Source organism: Mastomys coucha, unplaced genomic scaffold (genome assembly GCF_008632895.1).
Source record: "Mastomys coucha isolate ucsf_1 unplaced genomic scaffold, UCSF_Mcou_1 pScaffold18, whole genome shotgun sequence".
Taxonomy (NCBI): domain Eukaryota; kingdom Metazoa; phylum Chordata; class Mammalia; order Rodentia; family Muridae; genus Mastomys; species Mastomys coucha.
The window spans coordinates 37,370,638-37,392,847 of record NW_022196900.1 but is presented as its reverse complement, the minus strand read 5'-3'; the positions used below and the strand labels follow the sequence as shown (position 1 = coordinate 37,392,847).

At 33.5% G+C, this 22,210-nt stretch overlaps 1 protein-coding gene across 41 annotated transcripts in view; it reads left to right on the top strand.

The window, feature by feature from the left end:
• Ptprd (protein tyrosine phosphatase receptor type D) overlaps positions 1-22,210 on the top strand; it is a 2,240,535-nt gene that overhangs the window by 978,299 nt on the left and 1,240,026 nt on the right. For all 41 annotated transcript variants that reach the window (XM_031377711.1, XM_031377696.1, XM_031377694.1 and 38 more), the window contains exon 7: positions 3,290-3,337. The gene's annotated coding sequence lies outside the window, so the exon portion shown is untranslated. The remainder of the gene's footprint in view (positions 1-3,289; positions 3,338-22,210) is intronic.

Sequence of the window (22,210 nt, the reverse complement as noted above, 5' to 3'; positions counted from 1 at the left end):
GAGAGAGAGAGAGAGAGAGAGAGAGAGAGAGAGAGAGAGAGAGAGAGAGAGAGAGAGAATAAAGAGAGACTACCTCACTGTAAACTAAGAGAGGTCGTTACTGAACCTCAACTCTATCAGTTATTGTCCATCTGTCTTTGGATTTGTTAGCCTCTTTAGTATTTTTATGCATATGATGTTAAAATAGCTAGCAGGATTGTGTGGAGCTGAGATGAGGGAAATGGAATATTCTAAATGCTTCTGGAGAAATGGTGCATGTTCTATAACTGTTAATATTAAAAAACAACTAACTAAAGATCTGGGCTATATTAGTCAGTCACACAGTAATGATAAAGTATTCCTTCTTTGACCTGATAAGTTTAAGATACTAGACAGATAAAATTTACAGTAATATATTTTAAGTTGGCCATTTTATTTTAGCATAGCATTTTGTGTCATGCTTGATTTTCCAAATGTAACTAGCTGAAATGAGGTAAGTTCACATCATTAAAATGATAAGTTCACATTGTTAAACTCTTATGAGAAATGAAATTTCCTGAAGTGCAGCAAGGATAAAACTAACTCAGTGCCAATGGCATTGACAGTTTAATAACTGGTCCATCTCCACAAAACATCTTCTAAACAGAGTTATTTATGCATGCCATGTTAAATTGTCCTGCTCCTGTTTAAATATGTCCCAATATTTCATATCTTTGCCCAAGTATAACCCCACAAATCATTGAAAAAGATAAATTAAGTTTGGAGTGAGCCACACTTTTGCATTAGGTTTCATAAATGTTTGAAATTATCTTGTTGGATTTAACCTTGGAAGACAAATTATCAAATGCCTTCAACATTATTTCTGAATCCCTAAATGTAAATCTGTACAGTGATTTAGAATGCACATGGCTGGTATACCTAATCAATATAATAATGTCAATTATACAGGCAAAAATGGCCTTTGGATTTTTATAAGTGTCACAAACCCAAATACACGTTCTAGGTGAAACTAGAGAACATAAATCTCATGAGATTTTTATATTGAAATTCAATTATTTAGTTAAAAGCTTCCATTTAAACTCAAAAAAAATGCAACATAGTTCTTGAGAAAGTAATCTAGCAAGTGATACTGCTAAAAAGCATTAAAAGTGAATTGTTATTTCTGTAATATGCCAATAGCAAAGTTTGACATTGAGTTTTTAAGAATACAATACAAATAACAATATTTTTAATTTCTGTATTCATTCAGCTTATTTTGGCATAATAATATTTAGTTTTAACCAGATGTTTGCTCCAAAATCTCAACCTTTAATTATGCTACCAAAATTTAACTTATTGCATCTGTCAATAAAAAGGAAGAGTAGGGAAGGAGACCACTGAGAGGTAACTTTTGGAGGTCAAGTCTCTTAGATGGATCCTTGGGTGTGGTAGGATTTCTTGTAACAAATTTCAATAGGAAGTATATATCAACCATGATTTTGTCATGTCTTCCTCCTGCGCTGACATTGGCAATAGGGTCACACTAGAAAGTTTAGTCTGGAGCATTTAAAAGGTTAATATGCTTTGTGAATTGTAAGGAAAAGGAGTCAAAAGCACCTATGGGATACTGAGGAAGAGATCTTACCAACTCACAATGGAGAGGCCAATATCAAATGCCAGACATAGTTTAGCATAATACATCAAAAATCATATATTTCGGATACTTCAAATCTCTGCCACCACATTGTCTGATGACCTCAGCTGAGATTTTTTGAGCATTCATTATTCAAGGCTGCATTTCATTTAGACATTTCACCCTGCAGAATAAGAAAGCAAGGCTTGCCTCTGGATAGGTGCTTTCATTGGAAAATTGCTTGCTGTTCTAGTATAAGGACCTGAGTTTTATCCTCAAAGCTCACATAAAGAATGGTTAATGTGCTGGCACACATTGGAATTCCAGAACTGGGTAGGCAGAGACAAGTGTATCCCAGAGGCTCAAAGCCATCCAACGAACTCCAGGCAGCAAGTTACAGGAGAACTGAGACTCCTCCTCTAAAAAGCAAACTGCCACCACCAACAACAAAAATAGATCATAGAGTAACTGAGAAATCCCAGGTTTATTCTAGTCTTCACACACATACACATTGAGTGTACTCATTTGCACATAGACACACACACACACAACATACACACACACTGACAGAAGACATCAAATTTTGATGTGTTGATTTTCCTATACATGAAAGTGGTACTGAATTAAATTCTACCATTACTCTTTTCAGTAAAACATCCAATTTAACATATGACAACCCTTGTTAAGTATTCAACACACTTTTGTCAGTTAATGCTTTCATTTAGAATATTGAGTTTATACACCATAGTACATAAACATCTGTAGAAAATATAGCCTCCAAAGTAACAGTAACCATTAAGCAATGCACATGCCTGTGCTTCTTTTATTGTTCCTCTTTTTAACTTTTATTGTAGTCAACTACATACTATATAGAAGAACACCTGCTGTACTCATTCATTTATGGGTTTCTGAAGAGTTTTCAAATACTGCTCATTTCCTCATTGAGAAGAGATTAATTTTTATTTTTATTCATATTAGAAGCATGTATTTAGAAATAGCAAATTTTAGAGATTAGTAATTTTGTTGGTCAATAAGCAATATGAAAACAATAAACCAATTGCAAAGGCTATGATATCTGTCAAATAATGCCAGGAGTGATCATAGTCAAGTAGCTTAAAGGCAATAAAATTAGCTACAAGCATAAGTTTCGATGACTTGAAAAAATATCTTCTGTACTATGGGGTAGGGCATAGTCTTAAAATTATGATATGGAATGTTCATTGTCATATATAATTCTGTATTCCCCTGAATTTATAACAGAAAGTATAGAATAGATTACATTACTATAATCACTCTGGTGGTGCACAATGAACATTTTATATGGATCTCTATGTAAATGTATATATTGGCACTAGTAAAGAATGAATGGTGTTTACCTGTAGAATTCCATCTCTAAAGTTCACTATGTGTGCAGATATATCCATCTCTCATAGACTCACACGAAGACAGGCTGATCAGGTTTCCTCTCTAATCCGTGCCTGAAATAGTCAAATTAAAAGAAATGAATGTTAAATATCAATAATTATCATGTAAGTTGAGTGATGATATTTCTGACAAATAGTATAATCAAAACTGTTAAGTTAAATATACATTAATAAATCATATAAAAATTCTAATTAGATCATAAAGGTATTCATTGTTAAATAATTAAAGTTAAATGTCAGTACTAACAGCATGGTTTGTATTATATTTCTTTAGGTCTCAGGGTGGAGAACGTCCTTTGAATGCCTAACCTGTGAGTCGATGGTAAGATTACAGTTAACACATGCATAGCTTTAGAATGTGTTTTTTATTCCTAAATCGATTTTAATTCATTTTAAAATGCTACCTACAGAAGACAGAAGACAGAATTAAGAATGGAGGAGGGTGGGGTGAAGAGACTGCAAAGAATACCATGTAGACAGTTACTTGTCTGTTGTGAGTAAAGCAGTAACAATCCTGGGATACAAGAAATCAGTAATAATTTTGGTCACTTTTCCTTTGTGGTTTAAATGTAAAATGTACCTTTTAAAATAAAAAGATGGGTAAACATACACACACACTAGTTACAAAAGTTATGTTGCTTTATTAAAGGTTCTGAAATGAAGGCTTGTTGACTTTTCTTTGTATGGTAGTGTGTATATTTTACAAAGAAGCTGGCATAAATTACTAGATATTTTACCATAAACATTGCAAAAACTAAGCAGTACTTTCTACCCAAAGTTAGTGCTGGATGGGTTATAAAGAATATTTGGTAGAGTTTTATATATGGCTCTCATTTAAATTTAAATGTATGATAGAAAAAAGTAAAGATTTAGATAACAGAAGAAAGTTCTTTGGACATGAGTGACAATTTTATATATTAAGAATTTTATAGTGAAGTCTATTTGATACCAACGAACAGAGGTGATGTGTTATTTAAAGTAAAACTTATTTTATCACCTGTCAAGATTTATCAAACTGCATTTTTCTGTGAAGGCTTAATGTTTGAGTTTTGGGGAGTTAAAAGAAAAATATGTGATCTTGCAAGTAAAATAGGAAAATTGATACTTTCTAATAAAAATCATAAGATCTTATTAATTTATAGAGTTCATTGGCTAATTACATTAAGGACCACCTGGTAAATGTGGATCTGGCTTACAATAAAAACATCATAGAATGTATACAAGTGTAAGTTTGTGCTATGAAAGTAAAATTAATTTTTAACAAGGCGATTTTCTGTTCATATGTCCCTTAAGAGTAAGCAACGGAGTGTGCAGTTTCTATTCAGTACTTAAAAGGCAGATTACCTGCACACTAATAGTATAGCATAAACTTTGTATTTGTAGGAAAGGATAGGCTTAGCACACAGAAACAAATGAGTAAGACCATATGTCTAAGTAGGTTTCATTTCTAAAACATACCTGATAAGTGACACAAATGATGTATAGTCCCATTATTTTTAGGTACCTTACTTACACATTTAGTTACATTTTTTTTTATAAAGAAACAGCAGACAGGGTATTTAAAAATGATTATTGATGACACAAAGAAGCAGATTTAGACTCAAAGAGACTTTGACAATAATGGAAGGAATTATGATGATTTATTTAGATATCCTTACAGAAAAATATTCTTCTAAATAACACATGAACATACATAGCATCATGTCTATTACATATATATTATAGGCACAGATTCAATAAAAAGGTTACTAAAAGGATAACACTTATGTCCTCATTTATTGTATCTAATATATTTATGAAATTTATTAAATATAATATTTTTGTTTAGAAACTATTTGGTTTTTATATTTTAATATTAATAACTAGTAGGATTTTAACTGAAAATTTATACAGGCATATAATACTTTAATCAATACACTCACTTCCTTCCAATTTCCCCTTTACCCCTAACTTTTCCCTCTCAACAGCATTTCTTATCTCTTTTATTAAATGCACAAATCTCTTTTAGTGTTGCCTGTATGTAGAAGGGTGTGAAATTATCTACCCTAGAACTGGTAGAAGGGTCACATTCCTGAAGAAATCTGACCCTTCCTTCCCAGGTCCAATCATGTTTGAGCTTTTTATTTTGGAGTGACACATTGTCTCTCTCCTGTCAATCTTGGGTCTTTGATTGGCTTGATCTTATCCATACAAACATAGTTTCTATGAGTTTTTGTGTGCAACAGCTCCATTATCTCTTGCAAATAATGTTTCTCTTCACGTATCCACTATCTAACTCTTTCTGATTTTCATTCTGATATGAACCCTAAGACTTTTGGGAAATGGAATGATATGTGTCATTTAAAGTTGAGTGTACCACGACCATTAATTCCTTGCACACTGACTAATGATTTGTTTCTATAATTACTATCTACTGTCAAAATGAACTTCACTGACGAAGGATGAGAGATGTGCTAGTATGTGGGTATACAGGTATGAACAATTTGAGGTATAAACTGTATGTTATAAGGAAGTTTAATAATAGATCCATTTATCAGCCTCTGTTAAGTAGAGTTTTCTGATTTATTATTAGCTTCACCCCTAGGAGCTATGAGTTAGCAAGTCATGAGTTTTGGTTGAGTTATCTGTACCAGTCATGAGTTCTGTCTCATTCAGCAGACTTGAAATTAATCCAAATCTATCCAGAAAGTGGTTGCTTACTCCCTTAACATTCGTGACACTGTGCACTAATGTACATATCTTGGCAGCACAGTCCTTACTGTAGATCACAGAGTTTACAGCTCCATAAGACTGTTGAATACTTTTCTCCCTCAGTAGATAAGGTAGAAACTTCTGATATAAAGAAGACTAGCCAGTAGGGATGAGTCATTTTAGTTTACAATACAAATTGCAGGGTAATATATGTTAATTTAACAGATTATTTCTACTTAATAATCTTCATGGGTACAATAATTAAATTACATTTCTCATGATTTATATATTTATTTTATACTTAAACATCAAAATTTAGGTATAAAGCAAGACATGTTGCACATATTTAATTAAAATATTTTGGAGGCAGAGGTCACCAGATATCTATGAGTTCATGATCACCTTGGTCTACATAGTGACTTCCACTCTACACAGGGATAAACCATGAAACCCTGTCTCAAAAACATACAAAAATTTATAGAAAGCATTACTTTGTGCTAATTAGATGTGCATATTAAATCCCATGGTGAAAATAATAATTTAACACATACTTCCTCAGTGACTTATTGGAACAATCCTATCAAAATCTATTATTTCATTAATAAAATATTGAGTCAATTACTCAAATATTTGTCATAGATTGCATTGCCTTATTACTGGCATCCTTTGAGTTGCAGGTGATTTTCTTCTGATATGATAGTTTTGTTTAAGCATTCAAATAAATTATATATTAACTAAAATTATCAGATGTACATTGAAACATAGCAGAATCATCTTATTATTTCCATGGAAGTTGCATTGGTTTCATTAGTACATATCTATGCCTAAACTTTCTTTTCCATTCCTGAATCTTCAAGGCAATTTGTGTCATAACTTCAAAATAATTCAAAGCTCAAAACAGTAGATATACAACAGAAACTATATAGTATATTGTTTTAATGTCAGTTATTTTATAAATCTTTATAACTTTAAGATATTTAAGAAATGTAATAAATGTTATTAAATTTTTTTTGTTTAGGGATGTCCTTGAGACAAAAGAAAGATGTTTCCTTGAGTGTTGATTATTTAGATATTTGAAGAGTATATAATTTGTATTAGAACTTTATTTTTAAAAGAAATTCTTGACATTTTTAAAGATTATGCCCATAGTTTGAATTATAATTCTTATTTTGGATGAAATGTAAATTAGGAACAGAGATAAGGCTTTGATGATAGATATTAATATGGTTCCTTAAAACTAAGTATAGATGACCTAGAAGAAACCTTGTGGTGGCTAATGGCCCTGCTATTGAGTCTATGCATATAGATGTAGATATAACACATAAAACAGATAAGATTTACTGGAAATTTAACATACTATGGAAAAGAACAGGAACAGATATATATATTAACACCATGAATATCCATAGTATTTGGCATTCTCTAAACAAATCCATAGTAAAACAGTCAGCTAATGGAGAAGAGGTGGCCAAGACTGATCTTTGTCACCGAAACAGTTGAAAAGTTCTAGGAGCACCAAATGAGCCTGTTGTTTACAATTAACCTGTAAATTATGATCTTTAAACCTTTCTCCATGCAATTCAGGCAATCCTCTTTCTTAACAAAATACATTTATGTATCATACTACAGTATGGTGAATATTATCATTAAAAAGAAGAAGCCACCTTTGGTGACCTCCTGTAGCAGATCTGAACTGTGTCTGAGCATACCACATGTACCATTCAACCATGGGAAGATGATGTGGAAAAGCTGGCAATTACTTAGCACATCATCCAAGAGCCTCTTTTTTTGCCCAAGATAACAACAATTATGTGTAACTTAGAGCAAAAGTAAAAGGAGAAAAGCACAGTCCTTATCTATTTTCTCTATTAGAAAATTGAATATTTGATATGTAATTCAAATAAATAAGCTGATGTACACTGTTTGAAATCTATTATTATATTTTATGATCACATTTTTTGTTAATTTCTTTTGATATATGTTATTGACAAATGCAAACATGCTGTCTTTAACTTAGACAAATCTATGATATGAATTCATTTCTACTCTTGCCTACTATTCCAAACTAGTGGGTTAAAAGGTAGCATAATACCTTAATAAACAACTTATTATGTTATAATTAAGTCAAGAGTAAAAGCCATTTTAATTATTTTGATATTCATAGAGATAAATACATTTATGATTCAAAGGGGTAAACATATTGTTCAAAAAGATAAATATATTTTAGAGTCAATTAAAAGAAATTGTCTGCACTTTATGTGATAAAGTTCTGGTGTACTTCACTGATTGTTTTCCACATTCGCAGTATGTGTACACTCACCGAGATACATAGCTGTTACTAAAATACATGTGGCATCATTTTGGATTGACCATATTTGAAATGTCACAGAACATTATTTTTGTTATAAATATTTTTCTTTAATGTTTAAAACATAATTTTCAAAATTTCAGATAATTATACACATTTTGCTTACATGGTTAAATACATCTCTTAACCTAATGTTTGCAGCAAGACTTTTATTTTCAGATTATTCATATTGTTATTTTTTAATTTCCTTAGTTGCAGAGTCAGATTCTCTCCTCATTTAGATCAAGCATGATTCACACTATGTAATACAAAGCTCACCATGCAAATGGTTTTAAAGGCTACAGTGAGGTAGGGATAAGACTAAGACATCTTTAGATCAAATCACTGAGTCAGGAAAAGATTGAGATCAGGATAAAAGCTGATATGGTAAGCAGGGATTTATTTCTCCCAAGAATGTAGGGCAGACTTCTTATATTGTGTATATAGTCTATAATCTCTTAGACTTTTCAGTGGACATATATATAACAAGATAACTGGCTTGTTCAGTGCCCTATTTTCTCTTTGTAAATAATTTTGGTTAAAAGTAAGTGCATAGTTGGTGTTCTCAAGGGCACATCGAGACTGAGGCAGCAATCATAAAGCCATCATGTGTCTCTACTAGATCCTCTGTATACATCCTGTAGTTGTTTAACTTGGGGTTTTTGTGGGACTTCTAACCTTGGGAGTGGGGCTGTCTCTGACTCTTTTGTCTGTTCTTGGGACACTTTTTGCATACTGGATTGCCTCATCCAGGCTTAATATGAGGGTTTATCCTGAGTCTTAATGCATCTTGTAATGTCATGTGTAGTTGATATCCCAGGAAGGCTTGATCTTTCAGATGGGAAAGGTAGGAACAATGGAACTGGGGGAGAGAGGAAATGAGGTGTACTGAGCAGAGTGGACAGAGAGGAGGCTGAAGTAGGAATATAATGTATGAGGGGAGAATAAATAAAATGAACAAAAGCAATGAGTGCATAATAAATTCAAATATTTTATACAAATTGGCAAGAAGGAACAATAACAGTAATGACCAAGCCCACTCAGTCAGTCAACTGGGTCTCGAGGAAGGGAGGGAGGATTAACAAAAAACCAAACAATTAGATAAAACTATAATATGACTACAGCAAATGCTGACGCATGTTTATTTTTTCCAGGCTGCTTTTATATTATTATAGGTACATACAAAAAATAGGGTCAATTTAGGTCAAGAAACAAGGCATAAACAAAGGTCTCATGTTCACTGTATTCAGAGACTTATCAAGATAATCAAGACACAAGGAACACATTCCTCAGCTGTATTTATCTGGAGCCTACTTCCTTGTCCTAGAACAATTTAAACATTCTTGCCAATATCCTTGGAACACCAAGAGCTCTCCACAAGTCACTATTCCTGTGAGAAAATACAGTTCCTTGGGATTTGATCCAACACAGACTGAATGCAGATATTAGGCTCAGCAGTGTATTCTGCACTGGCTGGCAGACTGGAATACTGAGCAGGGAGGAGGAGGGCACATGAGTATATAATGTCTACATCATGCTTAGGGATACTCACAAATAAGTCAGGTGAGGGAGAGATTGTTGCTCTGCAAGGAGAACTATATTTTATAGGAGGTAAGAAATTTGCTTAAGGCCACATAACTAGAGAAAGTTTTATCAGAAAAAAACAGAATCTTTGAGAAGTTCCTGGAAGAATAGAAAGAAGAAAGGCTGATTTTAAAATGCTATAGTGTCTTTGTAGACAAAGAGTGTGAAATTGTGCTAGGATTTAAGAAATAGCAGTAGGTTGGATTGGCAGTACAGATAATAGTAAAATTATGTGAACAAAAGCCACTGGCCCAAGTTATATACATATACACATTTATATGGAATGATGCTTCACCCACCTATCAGCGATTACAGATTCACTCTGAGAAGAATGCATACCCTAAGCCATCTGAGTAGACATTGTTGGAACCAGAGATAACACACTTGCTGCGAGACTTGTGCAGAGACAGAACAGTACATTTTCTTCAGAGCAAGCTATCAGAGCCATTCTTCTTTAAATAACAGTGTGAGAAAACTTTGATAGTAATACATAGAGGGTTTCTTTTGAAAAGTTAAAGGAAGATATTGACAGAAAGTATGTGTTTGGTAAAGTTGGGCAGCCTCGCTGGTCTATAATGCAGAATATATCCATATGCCCAATTGCCTTTTCAGTTTTATGCTTTTTCCTGGCTCTCTTTTCCTCTAAACATTTTCTAGCTACTTGAAAAAATTCAGGTTGTGACTGGAGGTATTTCTACAGTCAAAAGAAGCTAGGACATTTTAGTCCTGAAGGGTAGTGCACAGTGCTATGAGATAACTTTGCGAGCCCCAAGGAAAGTCCATCGGATGAAGAAGACTGAAAGGGGACAGAGTACACAGTAAACATTCCTTTGAGCTTTGCGTAGCAAGGCACAGAGTGAGCAGAATTAGCGTTGTTAGTTATGAAAATCTTCCGAAGTTTACATACTATCATCTGTATTTATAAGACACAAGCAACTCTATCAGCCAGTGAATTTTTATGCCTATAATTTATGATTTTTACTTTTAGGGAAGTTTGAAATTAAAATGCTGAAAGGTAGAAGTTTGAGTAAATCAGAGCTACTAGGACCTAGATTACTATAGAATAATTCATACAGAATAGCACAATGCATGATGGTAAATATGTATTTATTTAAAGTCTCAATATAATTAGAATCACACATGTTTATTTAGGACTTTACAGCTGTGAACAGGCACCAGGTCCAAGGCAACTCTCTTAAGGACAATATTTAATTGGGGCTGGCTTACAGATTCAGAGGCTCAGTCCACTATCATCAAGGCAGGAAACATGGCTGTATCCTGGCAGGCATGGCCCCTGGAGGACTTGGGAGTTCTATGTCTTGTTTCAAAGGCAAAATAGAGTAGACTGGCTCCTACATGGTTAGGAGGAGGTTCTCATTGCCCACCTCCACAGTGACACACTTCCTCCAACAAGGCCACACCTACTCCAACAAAGCCATATCTCCTAATAGTGCTACTTTGTGGGTTGATGTATATTCAAATCACCTCACCACATGTTAGGGCAATTAATTATATAACTGAGTGATAATGTTCTGTATTGAGAGTAACTGTGAGTATCAAGGAACAATGCTAGTCATGAGAAAGGGACAACTGTGATCACAGATCTAACTCTAGTTGACTTTAAGTGAAAAAATTTAACTTCTGCTTATGAACAATTACCATGAAAAGGAGGAGTGTTAGTGGGGCATCAAAACTAGAAGATAGATTTGTGCACTGCCTTGGAAATAAATTGGAAATAAATGATTATTCTCTATGTCTGCTGGTGCATACCTGTGATCCCAACTCACTGGAACTCAAGGCTAGAGGAGAAAGACATCAGGTCATCTATGTTAAATAGTGAGTTCAAAGCCAGCCTTGGCTGAATGAGATTTTTGCCTCAAAAAAGAAAAAGAGGAAGGGAAAAGGAAAGAAAAAATAGGATGAAAAAATAGAGAAAGAAAAAGTAAAAGAAATATATCCTAGCCGGAGCACTTTTGTTAATTAACAGCCTGGCCATTCTCTGTAGTAAAGCATTTTCTCTATGTTTAGCTTGGCTTGAATTTTTTTTCTTAAGGGAAAATGGTTTCTAATTATATCTGTATGGACACTTGTAAGGCCCACAGTACAATGTCTTATCCTTAGTAAAGACTATATGTGTGCCTAATAGCATAAATAATCACAGTCATCAGCGGAGTAGTAATTCACACAGCTAGGTTTCAAAAGATAATATTGATTGTAATAGCATGAACAGTTTCCTAACAGAGGCAATAAAATGATCACAACTTATTAGTCATACTGAGTTTTTTTATCCTGACTGAATATTTTGGCACATTTATAGAGGCCACTTTAATATATGTGACTACTTGATTGAAAGTAGTAGTTATATAATGGATTTACAAAGCATTCTAGCTCTTTGATGATAATATGTGAGTAATTATTAAAATCCTGTTTATACATGTTTATAAAAACATAAAAACAAAATAGTTATCCACATGTTTTTTGTATCACAGTAAAGAAATAATGGAAATGATCTGAAAAACATGAGTCATTTCAAGATTTGTGGAATTTTTTATTTTTATATTCCATGAAAGATATGATAGTTAACATAGTCTTTTTGTTTGTTTAAATTTGATTTTATTTATTTATTTTTATTAGATATTTTCTTTATTTACATGTCATATGATTTCTCCTTTCCCAGGTTCTACTCAAAAAAAAAAAAAAAGCCATAAAAAACCCAAAAAACAAGAACAAACCCCTGTTGCCTTCCCCCTCCCCCTGTTTGCATAGTCTTTTAATTTGGATTATAGACAGCACAATTATACCATGATATGAATGTGATACCATTTTCTGTGATATACAACATATTTTTAAATAAAGGAACTAAGTTAAACTAAGTCTGCAGATCAATTCCACATAAAGCAAAAATCATCTAAGAATAAAAAGAAATATCATTCAGAAAAAGATCTGTGATCACCTATCTATTTAACAGTGCTATAAGATTAGTCATTTGAGGCTGACAATCTTTGTAACACAAAGCACATCTTTAGTAGTGGCTGGTACATTTGCTAGATACAACAATAGAATAATAATGAGGATACAGGGGCTCATTTGATGGTCCCTCCTGACCTTTCACTTTAATTCAAGAATGAGCTACTTAACATAATAACTGCTTCTTGGTAAAACTATCTTGGAATGAAATAATAATTACTTTTTTATTCTTTAATATCACATTGCAGTCTGCTGATCAAAATAAAAATTTAAAGTAACCTGCTTTCTAACAATGGAGAACTGGAAAAATAAAGATAATAAAACGTCTTTGATTTAGCCTCAGTGAATTTAACTGAAAAAAAAAAAAAACTGGTGCTAAATCTTTACAAAGAGTCTTTTACTCATTCATTCAAAATTTGGTAACTTTCCTAGAGAAAGTAATCATGTTCCAAAGATCCAGCTGAGGTCCTAAGAAGACTATTAAAAACACAGCCTTTTGGAATGAGATGAAGTTTTGTGTGTGTGTGTTGGTGTATGTTTGCTTGTGTGTGTGTGTCTGTGTGTGTGGGTTGAACCATCTAATTGAATGTGAAGTTTGAGATGAGTTCTATATTAATTCTGCTATGTGCAGGAATTTTTAGGCTTATTGACAACATGTGATAAGAGATATTTGGGTAGAATCTTAATAAATTCAAGCAAATATGAAAAGCATTTTACATGGTTGCTTGTCATTATAAATGAGCATACTTTCAGAAAGCTCTAACCAACTTCCTTCCATGTGGCATTCTATCATAAATATTTTGTATTACAAACCAAATTTCCCTTCATATTAGTATTTAATAATTTAAATACTTTCCAGAAAATTATTATTTCTTTAACATGGAGGAACAAGGAATACAAAGAATCAAACATGTAGGTGCAATGGCCGCACCATTTGCTCCCATTGTAATTTTGTAGATATAAGTCCTATATTTCTCTCTGCAGGTTGAGTTTCTAAGTGAATTTAAATCCATTATTCACGTTGAACCATCCCTTGCTCTAATTTAGAAGACAATACCCCAGCTATGAATAAGATTTTCCTGATGAAAGTTTTCTGTAACACAACTATGTAGGACTATTAAAAGGGACTATTAAAAGTACCCTGTGCATATTGAGCCAAGAGTAGTAGTTTGCATGTGCTTGACACACTACATCTCTCAAGGTGCATTAAGCACAGATCCTCAACTACAGCATCTCATCCACAAAGCTGAGTGTGAATATCTGACCAGTATTCCAATATGAGTCACAGCATCAGAGAGTCTTCGAGCAAACTACTTTAAGGAATGAAGAACCAGCAATGTTTTCATTAACATAAAAGAAACAGTATCTTATGCAGGAAAATGTAATGTGAAAGGACAGTTATAAAAGAACATAATATGTAAGACTAGTACTTGAAATACTCAGCAAAATGTTTGCATTTATTATATGTCTGTTGCTTTGATGGAATATTCTCTCAAAAAGCAACTTAAGGGAAGAAAGAGTTTACTTGGCTGACATTTCTGGAGGAGGTACTGTCCTTCAAGGTGAGGAAGGCTTGGCAGCAGGGGCATCATGCTTGCCTGGCATTCAGGAAACAGTGGCCACATTTTGTCTGAAAGCAGGAAGCAGATAGAAGGGATACATGGCATGAGGACAGATTGTAAACCTACAAAGTCCATCTTCAGTTTCTTACTTCTTACAGCAAAATCCTCTTTTCTAAGCATTCTGAGGTACCGAAATACCACAAATAACTGGAGACCAGGAATTCATAAACACTATCCTGTGATGGACTGTTATTGTTACCTTTTTGTTTCTGTGATAAAATACCATGATCAAGGTAAGTTATATAAAGTAGAGTCTATTTTGGCTGATGGATTAAGGATAAGAAGATTTCATCCTCATGGTAGCGAGGCATGGTAGCAAGCAGGAGACATGATGGCTGAAACTGAAAACTGAAAGCTCACATACCAACCATAAGCACTAAACATAAAGAGCAAACAGAAAATAAGACATTGCTGTGAAATCTCAAAGCCCACCCTTACCAATGTTCTTCCACCAGCATGGTGATACCTCCTAAATATTCAAAAAGAGTGACACCAGATGGGGACAATGTGTGTAAAGGTCTGAGTCCCTGGTGCCAATTTCTCCTACAAGAACATCTTTTAATCATGCCACAAGTTCTTCAGGGATGTCTCTATGGCAGATATTACTGATTCCTCATACACTGACATTCGAAGGTCGTAGCTTTTAAATATGTGCATTATATACCAACATATTAGTGCCAAATATCATAGTTTCAAAATACCATGCTTGCATGTGGAGAGGTGAATGAAAAAAATCAATAAATAAAAACAAAACAAACTAACAAAAAAACCTTACGTGTAAGTTAAGTAACACTTCTGAGGAAAATTAACAGATTTTTGTTTTAATTACACTCCGATACATAACTAATCAGATTAAATGTACCACAACTAACCATAGTATTCTTAGGTGCACACGTTCAGATAAAAAAGAAATCTTCCTTAGCACTTGGAAAATAATAACTATAGTTTTGTTTGCCATCATTCATGCTGTTAGTGCTTCCAAATTTCTTTTGTAAATCCAAAACCACTTTTTATGTATTGCCAACAATTCCAATTTATGGTCTCCTACTTAGAAAGACTTTAAAGATAATTGTCAATATAAGATAGGATAGTTTATTTTTCTCTAAATTTATCATACATTGAAAATAACCTAAGCAAAAAGACAAACAAACAACAAAAAAAAACAGGTACTATAACTATGCTATCCTATGGGTCACTGCAGCTTAGCAAAGAGCTCCATCCACCATTGGAGTGAGTTGTTGACCTTTGGAATAGCATGGATGATAGGAAGGAAGACCAACTGTAGCCAACATGAAAAGAACACAGCAAAGCACATTAAGAAAAAGGTTGAAGGCAAAACTCCTTGTGTAATTTGCAAAGAAATTTTTATTAATTTGAAAGAATCACAAAGACAGAAGATGTAGAGTTGGTTATCTTAGTAGATTGCCTTTCTTTTAACAAAACCATTTTTATTGGAGTAAAGATTTTATATACATGATGAGAAAAACTAATATCACTTGTAAAGCTATTGTGAGTTAAGTTTGGATTGTAAACTTCAAATAATCTGTTCTTCAATTGTGATGCCAAAAGCTGCCCTCCCCCATTTCTCAACCTGAGTTTAGAATGTATCTCTTTTAAAGTTATGAAATTTCTTTTTAGAAACTTTTTACTTTTTGAAATTTTAAACTTAATACATCTCCTCTAAGGAATGAATAAAAATAAAATCTCTCTCTCTCTTTCTCTTTCTCTCTCTCTCTCTCTCTTTCTCTCTCTCTCTCTCTCTCTTTCTCTCTCTCTCTCATGATATACCTTAACTGTGGATTTCTGTAATAATCTGCATTTTCTAAAAATCAAACAAGCACAACAACAACAACAAGAAGAAACATCATATTTAATGGTGTGAAAATATCTGTTGATAAAGTCTGAGTATTTAGAATTGAATTACAAACTACAGATTTAAATAAATGCCAATTGTATGTTCTCTGGTACCACAATCTCTCCAGCCATGTGTAGTTAGCTTGATACACACTACAAGGCATAAACACCCTTATTAAACAGGTCTAATCAGTGTAATCAGCCAGTCACTAGTCATCTCCAAGATTTAAGGGCCACAAATGCACAAATATGGACATCTTGCTGTATTGCTCATTCTTGTGGTTTGCAAACTGTGCAACTATGTAGGAGTATTGGTTGTGTTTCTCTCTTGGCAACTTGCTTAGAACATTCCAATACAAAAGGGGAAAGAGGTAAAACAGGGAGAGGGTCAATAAAGAGGAAGAGAGGGGACAGAAAGCCAAAATAATACTAAGTCTGATTAAAAAAGGAGTTAGGGAGTGGTCTGAAAGACTCCCAAGACAAAGGCTATTGCCGTTGCTCTAAGTTGCTAACTAACTACACTCTTCAGACATGAGACCTGTAGGACATGAGCTAGGTATGACATGGAAACCTTCATATTATTGAAGGGGGCATATAGAATTTGATTATAATGTGAAAAACTGTTATTGACTGTCATTTGAAAACTTGAGCCTTGGACTAAAAAAGGTAAATTTGAAAGTATGGATCTGAGTTTAGGTAATAAATATATTTAAAGCTGTCTGATATAAGAAAAATAATACTCTGCTCATGTTCAAAGAAGGTGAATTACATGTTTTACTAATTGCTGTATAAAACCTAAGTCAAACTTTGTGAATTCTATTCAGTAGTACAGTCGATGCTTAAAATTTCTCCTTGTATTGTTAAATATAACTTTTCTCCTTGTTGCACCTAAAGTCTCATACAACTAACTATATACTTTGGTTATCCAGTAGTGGTGGCACACGCCTTTAATCCCAGCACTTGGGAGGCAGAGGCAGGCAGATTGGAGTTCAAGGTCAGCCTAGTCTACAGAGTGAGTTCTAGGACAGCCAAAACCAAAAACAATAACAGCAAAAAACAGAAACAGAAAGCATGCAGGCAACAAAAGTTCATGAAAAATATTTTAGGTGATTGATGGCAGCATAATATTTGATATATAGAGAAATCATTTTGATTTCTGATCCGAACATTTAACTGCTATTCATAAAAAATTGGTTCAATGATGTTTCATTGCAGTAGTGTCGGTAATATAAACCATTCAGTATGGAGACATATGGGTTATCTGTTCTTCTCACCTTTGGGCAGATCATTCCTGTCTGACTAGGTTAAACATAATTCTGATTAAGTAAATTATCTACTTGTGAGTCCCCATGGCTTAACTTTAATACTCACTCGATATGGATTCCATACTCTATTTAGTTTTTCCTCTATGCCTAACATATCAGGAACAAGTAATTTAGTTGGTAAGGCTTTTTCCATCTGCCTGAAAGCAAACTTATCAACTTCTACGAAAATGTGTGTTATCTTGCTTCCGTTTGGCATAGCATAGGTATCTGAGAGAATCAAGATTAGACATTTGTTGATTTGACTTGTTGATAATGAGGTATTAGGAAAGGTAGTAAATGTGGTGACAAAAAAAGGGGAGTTTAAAGCATATTAAAACTTACTAAAGCCTTTCCACAGAACTATGTAATTCTGGTACAATAAAAAGAAGAAATTTCATTGTAAAGCTTAGCAGAATTCAGCTCCTGATGTGTCAGTTTCTCATGACAGATTATTAATAAACTGCCACTAGGATTGCCTGATACAAATCTTTGGCACTGGCTTAAAAAAAAAAACTTGAAACCCAAATTCATTCTTTAAAGAAATCTCAACTTTGTGAGCCACTTCTTTCCTTTAAATACTATATGCCCTCTGATACTACTTTGTATTAATTACTGATTTATTCTTATAATTTTGATGTTCAAAAATGACTATATCGTGGAATGAGTTCAGAAATAATGTTAGATATTGGAGGCTGATATTATTCTTATTTTATAAAGATGAAGGCAGGCAGAATAAGCAATAACAAAAAAAATGTTTTACTTTAAATATGGTCCCTACCTGACCAACTAAGACTGCAAATCCATTTTCCCCATTTACTTTCCCCAGTGTTCTGGCCTTTTTCTCTCTTCTCTTCACACTTTCTCTTATGGAAAGTCATTATCGACTAACCACGCATTCTCCTTTTTAAAGGGGCATTGTACTAGGAATTGTACATTCTTGGTGATATTCCTTGTTGAGAATCAGTCCTATGTGTAGCTTTACAGTTTTGGTCTGCTTACTAGGCCTAATATCATCATCCCATTGATACTGAGAGCCTATCACCTATGAATCACCATTCACATCTATGTCACCCATAAAAACTTCAACTATCCTCAAGAAAAAAGTTAAATAGTACTTTACATTAACTTGTAGTTAATATAAGACATGATAACTGATTGAGATAAGGAATGTTTGCACCATATCACAAAAAGCAGTATGTTTAAAAACTCTAAATTCATAGAGGTATGCCTTACAAGTTAGGTACAAGTAACATAATTTCCTCACTGGCATATTTGAACAGATAACAAAACTACTTAGAGTTGGAAAAAGCTAGAATTATATTTCTCATGTACAACAGTATTGACTTATCACTAACTTATTACATGTGATATATTACAAAGAGTGAATTTATTCAAACAGAACGTAATATTCTTAAAAATTGAAACACAAATTTTTCTCTCCCCATGTATTCCCTTAAAATGACAAATCTTCATTTTTCTTTAGAGTACAATGACCTAATACATACATGTGCATGCATGCATGCATGTGTGTGTATATGAAATTATTTTTAATACATTTACCAGCAGTTTATAAGCTTTGCTCTTTCTCCAGATTCTTGCCATCATTAATGGTTGACTCTTTTCTTGTTCATGAAAATCCTGCTTTGTTTAAAGTTGGATCTCCATGTAGTTTTTCTTTGCATTTTATTGCTGAAGTTTAACATTTTAAAAAATACTATTTATTGCTGACCTGTATATTTTACACTGGGTACTGTATATTGAATTATTTTGTGTTGATCAATTGTAAATATAAAAAATGGACTAAAGAGTTCCAGGTAATCACTGGAAAGGGAAACGTTCACCAACATGTAGTCACTAGGTAATAGAACCTCAGAAGAAGCAAATCAAACACTGAGTACAGAGAATTCAGCATTTGGGTTGTCATAAATCAGGGAGAGTTTAGATGCTTCCTTCTATGTTCATCAGAGTATATTTATAAATCCATCTGACATTTCTGGCCTATAAGAGAGAGAAAAAATGAAATTATAGATTTCTTCCCATCAATGACAGCATCCAGTGGGGGCTTAGAGAGGGTTATTTGACCATGTTCATTTATCTATTTTTTTTTTTTCATTCCATCATGTCAGCTTAACATATAAAGTCTTCGGAATCTCAGGGAGCAGGGTTAAAGTTTAATGTTCTGTTTCCTTTTCATCAAGGGCATATGATTGTTTTCATCATTGCATAAAAATGAATAGTAGAGTATCATTTCTGGGAATAAATTGCTAAAATGTGAAAAGTGAATTTTTTTAAAAAAATAGACCTATAGTTTATTATTGACATTTGTACCAGAAGCATTTTCATTATTTTAAAGTATCTTTCATATACTAAAAATAAACTTGACAGGGCTGGAGAGATGGCTCAGTGGTTAAGAGTGCCGACTGCTCTTGAAGGTCCTGAGTTCAAATCCTAGCAACCACATGATGGCTCACAACCATCCATAATGAGATCTGATGCCCTCTCCTGGAGTGTCTAAAGACAGCTACAGTGTACTTACATATAATAAATAAATCTTAAAAAAATAAACTTGACAGTATTAATAATGGAATTAAAAAGAAAATCATCAAATGGATGTAAAATTTCTCCATATTACATATGTAACCATCCTTGTGTGCACATGCTGGAGCATCTGGATATATCCAATCTTTGTGTAGTTTCCTTTGCAATAATGAATGGTCATAAGATGCAAGCTTGTTCACATTTTAAAGTTAACAATTTATTTTACTAATAATGACAGTACAACCTTTTGTCTATAACTTTCATAATTTAAAATTTTAAGAAAAGCTTATTTTTTTCTTTTTGGAGAGATCTGTACCTGATGAGAAAAACAAAAGATTTAGTGAGATTAAAAACTCAGATTCAGTGGAATTTTCCTTCAAGTCCTGATGACTGAGCACAGGCCTTATGTATTTTAAGCATGTGTTCTACCACTGAGCTGTATCTTAACACCAAATGTCTGCTATGAGTTCTAAAATGAACTTAATTATCTTTTAAAGTTACCAATAGTATATACTTTCCTTTTATTAATATTATTAAATTTTAATAAAACATTTAATCATTACATTTTTGTTTAATAGACAAAAAAGTATATATTTTTAAAAACTGTTTCTTTTTTTTTTTTGAGACAGGGTTTCTCTGTACAGTTCTGGCTGTCCTGGAACTCACGCTGTAGACCAGGCTGGCCTCGAACTCAGAATTCCACCTGCCTCTGCCTCCCAAGTGCTGGGATTAAAGGCGTGCGCCACCACCTCCCGGCTTTAAAAACTGTTAATAGGACACAAGAGGAAATATATGCAATTTAAATGGGTTCTCAATCACTTTATTTTTAAGCTATACTACAGTCTCCATAGCAAACTTGCATTAGATACATGTTAGAGAACTAGGAGATGTCTCTCCATTTTCTTAGCATGGATTCCTAGAAGAAGAAAAGATACCTTGCTGGGCAGTGGTGGTGGGTGGTGCATGCCTTTAATCCCAGCACTTGGGAGGCGAGGGGGGTGGATTTCTGAGTTGGAGGCCAGCCTGGTCTACAGAGTGAGTTCCAGGACAGCCAGGGCTACACAGAGAAATCCTTTCTTAAAAAACAAACAAAACAAAAAACAAAAAAGCAAAAAGCAAAACAAAACAAAAACAAATAAATCAATGAAAAAAGAAAAAGATATCTTGATAATTAAAATATACATTTTAACTGCAAGTCGTTATTTCTAAGTGCTAAGGTAAAGAGAAGAACTTACTGTTATGTGGGTTATGGAGAAAGGTGTGGTGAAAAGAAGAGACACTGAGTTGTGTATTAATCAAAGACTCTTAGTGACTTCCAAAAATTTACTAAGGAAGCTTTTAGGAATTATGAATCTGGAGTTTCTACGCCAGAGATTTTAGTACAATTAGTTTAAAAACTATTTAAAGCAAGATTAAGTAGAAAGTAGAAGTGCTTAAATTTTAGTGTTCAAGAGGATCATTGGTCAAATCTGGAGAAAAATATGAATGTACAGCCTTCAGTCAATTTATTCAGTTGCTCCAAGCTGGGGTCATAAATTCTAAGTGTTAAAGAAGAACCCCTGTCAACCTTCCCAACTTTCTAATCCATCTGTTGAAAGGACGAATGGCAAAACAACCTTCTGGGCTCATGAGACTTCAGAGAGTCCTCTAAGATCTTAGATATCAAATTGGATGTGTGGATCCATTTAATGAATGATAAGCTTCAAAGCTAGGGTCTAATTAAAGTTTAACAGATTTGGTAGAGGATTCTGATAAACTAGATAAAATACAGTTACTCAGTATATATCCTCTTAGGAAGTGGATTCCAGGTAGACACACTGCTCTGTAGCTCATAGGCTTCCTTGAGTATTAAAATCACTCAAAACACCTGGTAAGCATTAACATCTCAAATAGCACCTCCCCAACTGTGTCTTCTTCCAGTGGCTGGGAGGCTAGTTGCACAGAACAGCTATTTAATAACATCTAACATACATTAGACTATTTGTTCAATATCTTACAACTTTATTAAAAGGTATAGATTTATGGGCTGGTATGTAGCTAACTCAAGGCAGAGCACTTGTCTATCAAGGATGAGTTCCTAGATTCAAGCCCTAGCACCTGAAAAATAGGAATGTAAACAAATAAATAGCAAGTCTCTTATATCTAGTTTGGTTTGGAAACAATTGTTCTAAGTAATGTAGGGAAAAAAAAGAGATGCCACTTTAGAAAGTTAAATAAAATCAAGTTTTGCATGTTCAGAAAAACTATGAAACTATGGTTGTTATTGACAGGATGAAACAATTCTATTT